The sequence below is a fragment of the Mus pahari genome, chromosome 1 (assembly GCF_900095145.1).
Source record: "Mus pahari chromosome 1, PAHARI_EIJ_v1.1, whole genome shotgun sequence".
In the NCBI taxonomy this organism is placed as follows: Eukaryota; Metazoa; Chordata; class Mammalia; order Rodentia; family Muridae; genus Mus; species Mus pahari.
Window position 1 is genome coordinate 145,469,446 of NC_034590.1, and position 14,832 is coordinate 145,484,277.

General features: G+C 39.9%; 1 protein-coding gene across 2 annotated transcripts in view; it reads left to right on the forward strand.

Annotated features, from left to right (window-relative positions):
• Window positions 1-9,441: 9,441 nt before the first annotated feature.
• Window positions 9,442-14,832, forward strand: part of Lipk (lipase family member K) — a 33,664-nt gene continuing 28,273 nt past the window's right edge. For both annotated transcript variants that reach the window (XM_021206951.1, XM_021206943.1), the window contains exon 1: window positions 9,442-9,567. The gene's annotated coding sequence lies outside the window, so the exon portion shown is untranslated. The remainder of the gene's footprint in view (window positions 9,568-14,832) is intronic.

A 14,832-nucleotide genomic window follows, 5' to 3' on the forward strand; every position in this document is an offset into this window, starting at 1 on the left:
GGAACAACAATATGAACTAGCCAGTATCCCCTGAGCTCGTGTCTCTAGCTGCATATGTTGTAGAAGATGGCATAGTCAGTCAGCCTTGGGAAGAGCAGCCCCTTTGTCTTTCAAACTTTATATGGCCCAGCACAGGAGAATCCCTGTGCCAAGAAGTGGGAGTGGGTGGGTAGGGGAGCAGGGGCAGGGGGAGGGTATAGGGAACTTTCTGGATAGCATTTGATATGTAAATAAAGAAAATATCTAATAAAAAAGGAAAAGATTAATTCTGCCAAAATTTTAAATGTTTCAGTCCACAGCCATTGGCTCCACGCACCTGAAAAGAACATCACCGCAATGGGAGCCTGTGGCAGGGAAGATTGGTGACCTTCATGAGGACAGGAACTGGAAGAGGCCAGAGATGAAATTTGTCTGAGGACCTGTGCCCACCCACCTTCTTCTGCCAGACAATTCCCACCTCACACAGTCTCCATGATCTTCTAAAATCACACCAATTCCTGGAGATCAAATAGTAATACTTAAGCCTGTCAGAAAGGTGGTTTATATGTAATCATGAAGAATGCACTCAATGTATCCGTGCAAGTAATAAATGCCCAATAACATGCCACACCCCATTTCCTCTTTTCCATAAGACTCAGCTGGACTGTATAGATGAGACCTGGAAGGTTGCATTGGTTTGTCACAGCATCTGCCCTGGTCAACATCAACACAATGAGATTCTTACATGGATTTCAGGGGCTCTTAATTACTAAAGTAGAACTGAGTTTGCTTTTGAATTTCCTTTAAAAAAATCTTTGTATATCATACTATGGTTGGATTTTACCATTAATAACTTTAAGCTTCAAGGAATGCATTACCATTTCCTTGATCCCTACCCTCCTATCAGAGTTTCACGGTATGCCTTCAAGAATAATTAGTGTACAGTGGAGTGACTCTTCTCCCTAGACTTGTTTGATTACTCTGTTGCCTTTGTCAGGTTTGTTCTCATTGACACCACTCCTAACAATTAAAAGCTCTTTCTGGAATCTTTTATTGTATTCCATGAATAGATGGCATGATCGAGTCAGAAAGGCATTTCCATCCTTAGTGGCTGTGGTCCTCAAGAACAGGGAGATCACTGATAACAGAAGCATACCTCTCAATGCAGATTCTGCAAGAAAGCCCCTGCATGATGTCTCTTATTTGCTTCCACACTGCTAAAGCAAATCTCCTTACTCAAAAATGCTCTTGTACTTTAGTTTTCAGTAGCCTAATATATAACCCATAAATGTTAAACTTAGTAGAATTAGCAAATCCATTTAGGGGGAACTGCTAGAAAACTGCACTGCTACACAGAAGGGAAATTGACGATTCAAAACTTTTTAGAACCCTGTAAGCACAGCTAAAACTTTGAGGGCTCAGTGGAGAAGAGCCTTACAGTGTTCATCCAGAGGACCCAGTTTGTCACCCATGTCAGGGGTGCACAACTTCCTGTGACTCCAGCTCCAAGAGTTCTGAATTTCCTGAATTTCTCATGCACCTACACTCACATGCTTATACCCCCACACAGATAATCACAAATAAACGCATACTTTCAAATAAAATTAATATAAACAATTTAACTAATAAAATATTTAAAGGTACTTATTGATCTTAAAATCATGCTGTGTTTATATTGTGCAGTGATTCTCAACCTTCCTAATGCTGCTATCCTCATGTTGTTGTGACCCCCAAACATAAAGTTATTTTATGCTACTTCATAACTATAATTTTCTATAGTTATCAATCATAATGTAAATATCTGATATATAGAATAGGATATCTGGTATGCAACCCTCATGTTGAGACCACTGATTCTATAAACATGGGTTATTATGAGAGTTATCCCTCCACTTTTATTTTTTCCTTCTTTTCTTCCTTCCCTTCTTCTTTTCTTTCTTTCTCTCTCTCTCTTTCTTTCTTTTCTTCCATTCTTCGTCTCTCTTTTTTTCATTTTTTCTTTCTTTCTTCCTAAGACTATAGGAGAACATAGATGTTAATCCAGTGTTAACCTACTAAAGATATTTGGAGTAAACTGAGTGCTAGCAGAAAGAATGGAAACAGACAACTTCAGGAGGCAGGAAGTGGGGAAACCCTCTAGAATGTACTAGAGACACTGTATATGAGAGACTCTCAGGACTCTAAGGGCAGGACCTTAGATGAAATGCCCTACACTGGGGAGAGGGAACTTGTAGAGCCCACCTCCAGTAGAAAGATAGGGCATCAACTGAGGGAGAGGGTTGCCATCCCACAGACAAAAACTCTGACTCATAATTGTTCCTTTCTGAAAGAACTGAAGGGACAAAAATGGAGATGAGCCAGAGGAAAAGGAGGTCCAGTGGCAGACCCAAGTTGGAATCTAGCTCGAGAAGGGTGAAGAGGGGTCCAGAGCGTGACACTATTGCTGATGCTATGGAGTTCTCACAAAAAGAGGCCTATTGTAACTTCCCTCAAGATCCAACAAGCAGCTGAAAGAGTCACATGCAGATATTTACACCCAACCAATGGACAGGAGCTGCTGGCCCTTGTGGTTGAATTTGGGAAAAGCCAGAAGAGAAAGAGGAGGAGGGCAACCCTGCAGGAGGACCAGCAGTCTCAACTAACCTGGACTCCCGAGATCTCTCAGACATTGGGCCACCAATCAGGCAGCACACACCAGCTGATAGAGACCCCCAACATACAGAGCAGAGGACTGCTGGATCTGGCCTCAGTCAGAGAAGATGCACCTAACCCTCAAGAGACTTGGGGCCCCAGGAGGGTGGGAAGGTCTGGTGGGGTGCAGATGGGGGTAGGGTGGGGACATCCTCATGGAGATGGGTGGGTGGGGGTCTGTGTGACATGTGAAACAGTCAGAGAGTGGACTGGGAGGGGAATAAAATCTGGACTGTAAAAAAGATTAAATAAAATTTAAAAAATAATAATAATTTGAGAATGTTTGACTCATTCTGACTCCTTTCAGTAAGTACAACCCTTTCTTCTACAATTACAGGCCTCTCCAAAGAGTTTCTTCATGTTAGCACTTAATACTTATCCTTTTCTCTGCCACTATAGAATTCAGTCTCTATCACATGTCGTACAGTACATTTCCCATTACAGTTTGCTGTTTTATAATTCATTTTGGTCTGTCTGTGGTCAATTAATTACATGCCACAGAATTAAACACTTTAGCTTTTAGAATCTACTTTACAATATGGTTACTTGTGACTCTGCTTCCAATCTATATTCTTAAATATGTTTATATGGTTATTCTTACTTTTAACTGTCTTAGGATTTTTATTGTTGCAGTGAAACACTATGACCAAAAATCAAGTTGGAAGGAAAAAGGTTCATATGGCTTATGCTTGCACATCACAGTTCACCATCAAAAGAAATCAGGACAAGAACACAAGTAGGACAGGAATTTTGAGGCATGAGCTGATGCAGAGGTCATGGAGAGTGCTACTTCCTGCCTTGTTCCTCATGGCTTGCTCAACCTGCTTTCTTAGAGAAACCAGGACCACCAGCCCAGGGAAGGCCCCACCCAAAATGGGCTAGGCCCTCACCCATCAATCACTAATTAAGAAAATACCTTACAGGTCTGCCTACAGCCCAACAATATGGAGGTATTTTCTTTTCTTTTTTTCATCAATTTATTAATTTATTTTCTTTATATCTGATCACAGCCTCCCTACCTCCTCTCATCCCAGTCCCATCCTCACATACACCATCCTCCACTCCCCTTCTCTGAGAAGGGAAGGCACTCCATGGGTACCAACCTACCCTGGCACATCAAGTCACAGAAGGACTGGGCAGTTATGCATCCTCTCACACGGAAGCCAGACAAGGAAGCCCAGCTAAGGGAAAGGCTTTCAAACAGAGTGAGAATCATTGCTCCCCTCTACTTCCTAGGGGACCCAATGAAGACCAAGCTGCACAACTGTTACACGTGTATAGGGGGCCAAGGCCTGTCCCATGTATGCTCTTTGGTTGGTGGTTCAGTCTCTGATTAGTTAATGCTGTAGGTCTTCTTGTGGTGTCTTTGAGCCTTCCAGCTCCCTTAATTGTCTTTTCCCTATGCCTTCACAAGACTCCTAAAGGTCTGCCTAATGTGTGGCTACGGATCTGTACATCTGTTTCCCTCGGCTTCTGGATGAAGCCTCTCAGAAGACAGATATGCTAGGTTCCTGCCTGCAAGCATAGCAGAATATCATTAATAGTGTTAGGGGTTGGCTCTCTAGAGGTTAGTCATTTATTCTTGAAAAAAATGACATTTTTCACTGTTAAAAAAAAAAAAACAGAATTTTGATTGAAGTCTCATTAAACCTTTCTGGTAATCTTCAAAAATTGAACAAATTTCCAGCTTATCTACACTCAAAATGTTAACTGTCCTAACTTATTCATATTGTCATCTGTATCTTTGAGTAATGTTGTGCAGTTCTCCATACATAGCTACCCTTTTTAAATTGTTTCTTGGTGTAGCTATGAATATTCAAAGACAAGTTTCAAAATCACCTGTGAGTTTTTCAAACTCCTCCCAAAAGGAGCTCAGACACAGAGCCCAGGAGAGAATCCTTCCCACCTCTTGCTGATGAATTCCTATGTTGTTCCTCAAGATGAGATGAAACAAGGTGGAATAGCACCAAAGGGGAAAAAATAGTTCGATTTGATGATTTCGAAATTATTTATTTTTCTCTTATATCTTCTAAGAGTCTTCCTTTGACATGGAGCTATTTGCATCCTAAAATCAAACTCAAGTATTTCTTTGAATGGAGAAAAGAAAATGCCTCTACTAACTAACTAACAGAGAACCTAATACATGGGAAAAGCAGAGTGAGAGTCTGAGGAACGGGGATGCAATCCTCTGCCTTTGGTGTTTTGGATAAGGTTTGGCTAAGAGCAGATACTTAATTGACTAACTAAACTAAGCTAAAACTGAGGGGTAATGTGCACTACAATTCTACAATTCATTCATTTATGCTAAGTATGACTCACCCCTTCTGTAATGAAAATGGAGTTGCTGGGGAAGGATGTTGGGTCAGGAATAATCTTATAATCTGTTTGTAAGAAAAATTCTGAATTTTATCTTTTTTCCCACATCTATAGCTTCTTCTGTCATCACAACTAAGTGTTTGTGGAAATGTGACACTGGATGTGGATATGCAGATAACTCATTACACCAGACTGTGGGAGGCAAGGAGTGATGATCTGGTGTACTCCGCTGCTTAGAGACTGTATAAGCAGACTTTGCTGAATGGAAGGACATGTTCTTCCTCATTTTCATAAAGCCAGTGGGGCATGTGGTTAATAGCGGGTTGTCTCTAAGTGTTAACATCTATGTTGTGTATTTAGAACTTACAACGTATTTCATATGAAAATACTGCTCTAGATTAGAACCAACTTCAGCTTGTGTTATAACCTTGATCAAACACACAAACCCAAGTTCAGAGCCTCTCACTCAGTATGTCTGAACTGAAGCACATGAAACTGCACAAGATCCTTGCTGATCCACAAACTGATCTGAGATACCCTGGCCTATTTAATGATCTCATGGCTACATCAGGAATCCTGCATCTATTTAGGTCATCAGACACTGACCTGTGATGTTTATGAAATCTAACTTGGACTGTTCCAGAGAACTATAGGAAACATACTCAGCTTTAGTCCCAGTTTTGATAACTCCAACAAAACCAAAACCAGTTCAAATTTCCTTATGAACCATGGCACTGTATAGATTCCTGAAGGAAGGAAAGAAAGAATGGAAGACCCAGACATTGAGGGGGTTTTGTTTTGTTTTGTTTTGTTTTGTTTTGTTTTGTTTTGTTTTGTTTTGTTTTGTTTTAACTCCAGATTTTATTCTCCTCCTGGTCGACCCTCCAACTGTTCCATATCTCACACATCCTCCCCGCCCCCTGTCTGCTCAAGGATGTCCTGATCCCCACCCACCCCCACCCCCACACACACACTTCACCAGAATTCTAAACTCCCTGGGGCCTCCAGTTTCTTGAGGGTTAGGTGCATCTTCTCTGACTAAACCAAGACCCAGCAATCCTCTGCTGTATATGTGTTGGGGCCTCATATCAGCTGATGTATGTTGCCTGGTTGGTGTTCCAGTATCTGAATGATCTCAGAGGTCCAGGTTAATTGAGACTGCTGGTCCTCCTACAGGGTCACCCTCCTCCTCAGCTTCTTTCAGCTTTCCCTAATTCAACAACAGGGGTCAGCTGTCCATTGGTTGGATGCAAATATCTGCATCTGACTTGTTCAGTTCCTTGTTGACTCTTTCAAATGGCAGTCACGATAGGTCCACTTTTGTGGGCACTCCATAGCCTCCATAATAATGTCAGGTCTTGGGACCTCCACTTGAGCTGGATCCTACTTTAGACCTGTCACTGGACCTTCTTTTCCTCAGGCTCCTCTCCATTTCCATCCCTTCAGTTCTTTCAGACAGGAACAATGAGTCAGAATTTTGACTGTGGGATGGCAACTACATCCTGCACTTGATGCCCTGTCTTTCTGCTGGGGATGGGCTCTACAAGTTCCCTCTCCCCACTGATCTAAGATCCCTCTCTTTGAGTCCTGAGAGTCTCTCACCTTCCTTGTCTCTGGTACGTTCTGAAGGGTTCCCCCAACCTCCTACCTCCCAAGGTTTCCTGTTTCCATTCTTTTTGCTGGCCCTCAGGGATTTCAGTCCTTTTCCTGCACCCAGTACCAGATTAGGTTCCCCTCTCCCACCAAATCCCCTTTCCCTCCTCGGTCCCTCCCTCCCTCCTTGTGGTTGCTTTCTTTTCCCTCCCAAGTGGGACTGAGGGGACCAAGGCCTCCTCACTTAAACACTTCATTTTATTGACCTTTATGAGTTCTGTGGACTGTATCTTGAGTATTAGTGAGTACATACCATGCATGTCCTTTTGGGTCTGAGTTACCTCACTCAGGATGATATTTTCTCTGTCTTTTTTTTATTTTTTTGGACAGGAAAATTTCTGGGTTAAAAATTTTGAGATATGTGGGTGGCCCCATCCCTCAACTGAGGGTTGTGCTTATCTACTGGAGGTGGTCTCTACAGGTTGTATGTCCCCTTTGTTGAGTATTTCAGCTAAAGTCATCACCATTGACTCCTGGGAGCCTCCTGCTTCCCTGGAGTCAGGGACTTTCTACTGGCTACCCCCCAGGTTCCCTATCCCTCATTTCTACATTTCTATTCAATTTCCTGATGCTCTATACTTCTCACCTATCTCTTCCAATACCTGTTCCTGTCCCACCTTCTTTCCTCCCCCTTCTCTCTCCCTCCCAGGTCCTTCCATCCCTCTACCTCCTGTGATTATTTTTGTTCCTTGTTTTATGTAGGATTGAAGCATCTTGAGAAGTTACTATGTTATAAGCCTTGTAAGCGTGTTGAAGCTCCCTGTATTCTCAGAGGCAGGGATATGGTGCTGTATTTAGAAAAACTTAACAGTTTAGGGAAGTCCCCTGTTACCACTGGGATGTTTTAAATAATTCTCATCAGGGAACTCCAGAAACAACAAAGCTATGTCCTGTTTGAAAGCGAGTTGTAGAGTAAGAAGAGTTGGCCGCACATCTACATTTTGTCAAATGACATGAAAAGTGTACATGCTGTATATATTACAAGATGTTCATGATTTAGGATATTAAGTGCAATTTGAGATTAGGAACAAAAGTGAAAATTAATGAAAGGGAAAAACCAACAAGAGAGCAAAGGATCCTTCTATTGAAGAATGGCTCCATTGGTATAAAGGTGCTGCTGACTACACTTCGTAAGTTTTCAAGGTGTGTGATGCAGAAAACCTTTGATAACAGAGTTCAAGATTAACTATAGAGTATGTATCCTTACAAATCCGTTTCTTAGTAATGCCTTTATTTCCTCAAAGGATGAATTTGATGCTGGATATTTACAAATGCTCATTGCAGGTAAGCACTCAGGGACCACTCAGTTACCAAGATAGGAACTTCTCCCAGTTACTTTGTTTGCAGAGTTTTAAAATACCATGCTAGTAGGACATATCACTGTGTAAGTAGAACTGTATGCCAAAGATGCAGAATTATAAGGCTTTTATAAGCTGGCTAAATCTAAGAATAAATCTTATAGAATGACTGAAACTATGCAAATATATCAAAAGCTGAATAGGATACAGTGGAACTATTATTACAATGCAAAGGAAATTCTAGCTGACTGGCTAAAAATGCAAGTTGTATTTTTGGAGAGTTATTTCATTACAATTATAAAAAGGGATGTGCTTGCCGAGGAGGCCAGAGAGTGTGGCAGAGCTTCATGAGCTAGGGATGCTTGTGTTTGGCATCCTGATAGGAAAACAAGGGATCAAACCCTGGTCCTCTGCAAGAGCAGTCCATGCTCTGAATCTCTGGACCACCTCTCCAGCTCTCCAAGCACGTACTGTCTCTATGCATCTTGTATGATCTGAGTGTATGTAGCCATGTCTGAACTATGATAAAAAATTTACAAAGTTATTTAGGAAGATTCTTCCTGAATTTTGAATCTCTGGAAATGAAATAACTGGAAAGAGCACCTATGTTAGCAACTGAGTAGTAAGTACCCTTTCCCACAGTCACCTGCAGTGACAGAGTTTGTATGTAGCTAGCATCTAATTCACTCCAGGAAATTCAGGCATTCTTAGGCAATGTAAGTGAAAAAAATAAGGGGGCTGTTCTATAGTTGATCTTGAACTCTGTTGCCAATGACAAATGACTTTTAAGAATGTAAACTAGATAGGAGAGAGGGAGAGGGAGAGGGAGAGGGAGAGGATATAAATACATAGATATATAGATATATAGATACACACACACACACACACGCACACACACACATATTTTCAACCAACCTAGGCCCGTATAATTGTAACTTTTCATAATACAAGGCTTCTACTGAAAATAGAGTTCTGCACAGCCCTAAAACTCCTAATGGGTTCTATAACACCAAGCCTCCACCTAGTACAGTCACAGAAGTGGCATTCAGGACAAGGAAGAGGCAAATTGGAGCTTACTGGAGATCTTGAATCATGCACTATAGTTCCAGGAGAGATTAAAAAAACAAAACAAAAACAAAAACAAAACTGGACATCATATTGTCGCCATTTCTTGACACTCCTAATACCCAAGGCAGGAAAAGCAAAATCGTTGGGAAGCTTTTACCGTATTAAAAGTATTATAAACAGAGGTTCAGGAGGATAAGGTCTGTCATAGAGATACATCTATGGCTAAATGCATAGTAGCCTTTCTTCAGTAAGAAGTATTTTGAGAGTGAGGAGTGTGCATTCTACTGAGAAACTGCCTTCCCACATCTTCCTTGGGGCCTTAAGGTCTGATTTGGCAGGAGCAGGCAAATCACTTAGAACTCACCCAGCAAGATTGTCCCGGCAGTATCCGTCATAGCTGAAGCCATAATTAACCTGCCTCTGCTTGGAAATTTTCTGATTGCAACATCTTCTGAATTGTTCAGAGCAGAGCATGTACTGATAGGAAACTCTGGAAGGAACTGGAATCAATCTGATGCTCTCTCACAACTTGAAGACTGACTCCCAGAAGAGCTGAGATCTGGTAATGAGTGTTTGAAGGGCATGGGAGGTCTTAAAGGGATATAAGTTTAAATGTGGGTGAGGTATGATGTGTTTGAGTCTGTCAGGTTAAGCAAGATATAGAAGATGACTATGAAAACATAGCAGTGTAACCCATTTCCGTGTGTGGTAATAGAAATCATTAATTCGTGAAAGGAAAAACCAGATGTGAAGAGAGAGGAAAGAGAGAGAACTACTTCAGAGGGAGAGAGGAGGCCCAGCAGCTCTCTCCTCAGTGAAAGGTATTAGTAGATATTTTAGTGGAGTTTTCTTCAGAGTTGTACATGTAGAGATTAGAAAATGGTGTTTAAGTAATATAGCATGTTTTGTTTTTAAAAATTCTGTATTGCCTATTCCAATGACCTTGAGTATGACTATTACCAGACTCATCTACAGGGTAATGAGTGAGGGTCTGCTGATGAGTGAGGGTCTGCTGTCTAATTTTTATAAAAATTGTGAATGTTCTCCTGTCGTTTATGAAGGGTACAGTAGACTTTATAGTTTCTTTGCAAGAGTCTTACAGGCTGAAGAGTGTAAAAACAGCTCATGATACTTGACATTGAAGAGTGTTACACTCTACTGAGACTTGCAATTAGAGACCCTTTGGGGCTAAGAATGGACTATAAAATAGACTAATATCCCCCCATTCTAATAAGTGGCAGATAAATATCTGGAAAACTCAAACTTTCGTACTCATGTTAAAAAATTAAAAATAAACATAAAAACACTGTAAGAAATTACTGACGTAAAAGGGCATAAGTGCAAGACCTTACAGACTCCAATTTATAGTAAGAAATAGAGGGTTGGGCTGAGGATATAGCTCAGATGTTAAAGTGCTTGTCCCTTATGCATGGGACCTTTGGTCAGGGCCAGAACAACACACACACACACACACACACACTCACAAATGCACAAGCTCAAGTGCACACACTCAACACACACGCGTGTGCATATACATGCACTTCCACACACAAATGCTCAAGTGCACACACACGCACACACACACACACAAACACAGATGTGTGTGCTCACACACATATTCACTCACATATGTGCTCACAGAGAGAGAGAGAGAGAGAGAGAGAGAGAGAGAGAGAGAGAGAGAGNGAGAGAGAGAGAGAGTTTTAGAGGTCACTGATTTAAAGTAAATTTGTGTTTTTACATTGACATCCAATTATTTTAAACTGCAATTCATTTTTGAAGTAACTCAAACTAATAAAGTCATTAAGAAATATACAACCTATGGTTAAATTAATGAAAGAAGAAAGAGCATTATATTCAATAACCAAATATAATCATCATCATTTAGAGTGATTAATCCAGTCTTTTTGACAATCTTACTTTTTATTGGCCTTTGACATTTAAAATAATAACATTTTATTAATATTTGCAAGAGCTTCTTAAAATTTGTTATTTAATCTGTAGTAAAAATTTCAAAACTATAAGTGCATGACTAGTTCTAGGATAGCACGTTTATCATAATTTTAGATAGCAACTAAGAATAGAAGTTATAGTACATTGTATATCTTAGTAATTTAGAATTAAATCATTGCAGTAGATTGCAATTTGATACCTTATATTTTCTATTGGAAAAATCTTTTATTTAGTAGGGTGAAATTTTAAAAGAAGTTTTATACCTGCCATCTTTCTCAATAAAATCTCTTCAGTAATCTTCTCCATTTTCAGAATATATACTAGTGTTGCAAAACTATGCTCAAATGTAGCCATTTACTTTCTGGAACTCTGTCTGGAGCTGTGTCATTAACTGCATAGCAATGTGTCAGTAAAACTACTTTTATGCTGGGTTTAGTGGTGAGTCCAAGGCCAGTCTGGTCTATACAGAAAGACAAAAAGGAAGGACAGGGAGAGAGGGAAGAAGACAGAAAGATTGTGATCTGCCTGCTAACTAATCAAGAGCATCTTCTTTCAGCTTTTCTGTTAAAGAAGTGGAAATTGATTTGCAGAGCAATTATCATTTGGGAAATAGTAAGTATTATATTGAAGCCTTTTCTTTTCCCAAGGTCATCTTTATGGATTTTCATTTTTTAGAGTATCTCAGATGATTTTGCAGCCTAGAGTAATTGATAACAGTGTGATGAAGAAAGCGAGTGTCAAATAGACTCCCATCTGGTAAAAGTTTTGAACTTACTGCTGCCTTTAACATCAGGTGTATAAGGTCCTAAACCTATAATTTTGCCCCATGGTTCTCCTCATTGGGACAAATATCAGAAAACAGAGGAAAGGAAAATAGCTGTTTCTGGTAACAAGTTAATCAGACACCAAAAAAGTCTTGACTCTGTACCAAAAATGTCATCAAGATGGCCACAAGCCAGAAACTAGTCCAGGCAATAATTTTCTTCTGAGCATGATTATCTGGGGAGAAAAAGATGAAGGAAAATTACCTGCATCTCTTGATAAAGCATTACAGGCAGAAGCAAGGCCTTAGTTTGGAAAAAACAAAACAAGCAAAGTGAAACTATGTGCCTACTAGGATTTGCCATTCGCCTCACAATCTCGTCTGCAAACTCTGAAGCAATCATGTGCCTCTACCACTCAAAGTTGAACCCCACAACTTTAGTGACTGGAAAGGTATAACGCTTGTCTTCATCCTTCATAAGGGTCTTGGACCTCATAATAAAAGATGAGTCAGCAAGAGAAAGGCTTACAGATTTATTTTATCAAATGTTTGTGTGATAAAAAAAACTACCCCCTAGGCCACTGAGATGTTTCGGCAGGTAGAGGGACTTCCTTCCAAGTCAGCTCACCTCAGCTCAATCCCTAGACCCTACAGAGTACAGAAGGAATGATGCACATAAGCTATCCTCTGACCTCCAGGTCATGTACAAACGAGTATGAAAATTTGATAGACAAGAAATATATGAAGGGCTCAGTACCCAGAAAAAAAGTCTGAATTTTATAATAATTTTATTCATAAGCCTGAATTTTATGGTAAATGGACATCTGTAGAAAAAGGCGTTTTTACACAGGGCTTGATGTAGGGGAACCCCCAGCAAAGCCTAGAGGACATTCCTCTTGGTCTCTCAGAGTCATTCCTTCCTATATGGTAAGGCTTCTCTGGAATTATCATAAACAAAGGAGTCAGATGGACAAAGCACTCATTCTTTCCTTTATGCCTTGCTACACAGAGGTCTTCTAATTTCTATGACCTGCCATAGGCAAGAATTTTGGTTTCTGTGCTTCAGTCCAGGGTAGGACAGGGACACTGAGAAGCAGATGCCTTTAGTTTGGTCAGACTTCATGTCTTCTGTAAGTCTATTATTAGATGCCTATGCATAGATTTTCTTTGTCCTGTTGATGAACTCACTATTGTCTTCCATTTACAGACTAACATTATGGCATATCTCTAACAACAAACTGTGTAGAAGCCTGCTTTGTCTGATGTAAATACACTCACTTCCTTAGGATTACTCTTCATGTGGTATATTTAATTCCTTTTACTTTCAACCCATTTCCCTTTGTGTTTAAACTGTTTTGCTTATTTAAAGCCAGCCAGTGAGCTTTCTTTTAACATAGCTTAAATATTTTTCAGAATCTTTGATTCCTGTTTTTCTTTCTCTAGAGCAGTATCTTATTGCAGTTCCTCTAAGATTATGCTAAATTCTTAGTGTATGCCCTCTAAAATATGAAGATATGAAAATGATGATGTAGTTTAGTCTGCTGAAAATTAACTTAATACATTGTGTCCATGTACTTTCTGCTAAAATCTCCTGGGAAATGGTTAGACATAAATAATTCAATCGTCTTTTGTGTCTAGTGGAAACACCATTTACCAAAAGCTAAACTTGGGATAGACAAGCCAAGAACTGAAAAGCAACCAGCATCCAGGCTACCTATACTTCTGTTATTTTAATACAGCCAATCCTTCCTTCCTTCTTTTCTTCTTTTCTCCTTCATTCTTTTCTTTCCTTTCCATTCCTCCTTCCTTCCTATTTCCCTCCTTCCCTCTTTCCTACTTCCCTAATTCCTATTTCATTTCTTTGTTCTTCCATTCCTCCTCCCTCCCCCCTCTCTCTTCAAATTTCTCTCTCACCCTAGGGAGAGGGATTTCTCATCTCTGATGTTCTTAACTTATGAATCAACAAAATATCAATCAGTTATAATCACACCTGCTTCAATCCAAATACTTAACAGACAGAGGCAGTAAAAATTTCAAGTTTGAAGCTAGGCCATGACTGTGTCTCAAAAAGGGGGAGAAAGGAAGAGAAAATGGGAGAAAGGAATGGAGAGAGAGAGAGGAAAAGAGGAAGGGGCATGTAACTTATCAATGACTAGGAAGATGTAATTATTGTTTCTTTTACTTTTACATACATAAATGTTTTTTTCAACTTTGTTGGGCTATGGAGATGTCATACATACATTTGACTTGAATTTGGGCATCTTCACAATGACTTTTCATAATGACCAACATGCAAAGAATGTTTTCATATCTTTAAGCCCTGTCTCTTTCAGTTTGGCAATGATAATTTTATGCTCAACTGTTATAACAACATTGTTCCGCTGTTTCCATTATCTAATGTATTGTACTGTATTCAGTGTAACATCAGTTAATATATTGGGAATAATTTTGTGAGTATGACTCAGTGAAAACCAAATTGAGTGATTTCGTCTAAATGGTAAGTTGACATTTATTAGCTCGGGACAATAATAATTATAATGACTCAGCTCAGTCCTACAAGAATTATGTGTTAAATAGAAAAGGTTCTTATATATTCAAAATGAAAATAGTTGTTAGAAGGAATATGAGTATGGAGATTCCTAATTCTCTTCATGTCTTATTCAGTAGAGATCATGTTACAGAATGAGCAGTTCAGTTACAGTTTACAGTTCAGTTGAAAAACTTACACAATGCCCAGTTTGGGGGGGGGGGGCTGTTTGTTTTTGTTTTTAAGATTTGTTTATTAATTATTTATCTGAATACATTATAGCTGTCTTCAGACTCAACAGAGGATGGCATCAGACTCCATTACAGGTGGCTGTGAGCCACCATATGGTTTCTGGAAATTGAACTCAGGACCTCTGGAAGAGCAGTCAGTGTTCTTAACCACTGAGCCATCTCCCCAGCCCCTTGTTGTGGGTTTTTAATGAAGAAGAGTTTATTGGAGCTTTTGGTATCAGAGCATGATCATCAGTGCTAGGATCATGGAAGCAAGATGGCACACATGGCACTGGAACACTAGCTGAGAGCTTGCATTTTGAGATACAACCAAAGAGAGGGGGTGGAAGGGAT